This window comes from Procambarus clarkii, chromosome 10 (assembly GCF_040958095.1).
Source record: "Procambarus clarkii isolate CNS0578487 chromosome 10, FALCON_Pclarkii_2.0, whole genome shotgun sequence".
Taxonomy (NCBI): domain Eukaryota; kingdom Metazoa; phylum Arthropoda; class Malacostraca; order Decapoda; family Cambaridae; genus Procambarus; species Procambarus clarkii.
The window spans coordinates 14,539,106-14,539,851 of record NC_091159.1 but is presented as its reverse complement, the minus strand read 5'-3'; positions in this window follow the sequence as shown (position 1 = coordinate 14,539,851).

Sequence of the window (746 nt, the reverse complement as noted above, 5' to 3'; positions counted from 1 at the left end):
TAAGCTGCCTCACTCCCCCCCCCCCCTCCCTCCACTCAATACACCATTCACGAAATCTTCCCCGGTTCGCCTCAGCACCTACCTTCCACCTAACCCCCTCCCCTCTACATCACTCTCCATCCCCTCATCTTGCTCCTTCCCTCCTCAGACAACCTGACTCCCCTCAGCTGCTCCCTGTAAAAGCCCGCTTCTCTAATACTAAAAGACTCCGTTACGGAGGGAGATATATGATGGCATCCCCTCTTAGTATTATGACCTCAAGGGTGACCTCGAGGGTGACCCCGAGGGTGTGTTCAGTGTAGCACGGCATGGGTCACGACTCTCTCTCTCTCCCGCCTGATTTATCAAATCACATTCCACTCATTTTTGCTAAGCTAAAAAACTCTCATTTTCTATCGATCTTAGGACATCTTCCCGACATCTCCTTTAACACAAACTGATGTGACAGTTGGAAGTGGACTCATGCTTCAGGGTTAGCCTTTGCTAGCACACACAGGCAGGTGTATCTGTGTATGTGTGTTTATCCGCTTCTGCCTCTTATGACACGCTTCCGAGGCAATTAAACTGGTGATTAACATAATGGTAGTGTTGTTGTACACTCGCACTGAAGTGAGAGATCTCGCTAACTGGTTGTTGTTGTTGTTCGGTGTTCGCTTCTCACAACCAATAGGCTTCAGGTGCTCATTTTTGAGTGCACACTGATTTCAGCAACTACTGAGTACAAACACCCACTAAACAATTTTCGC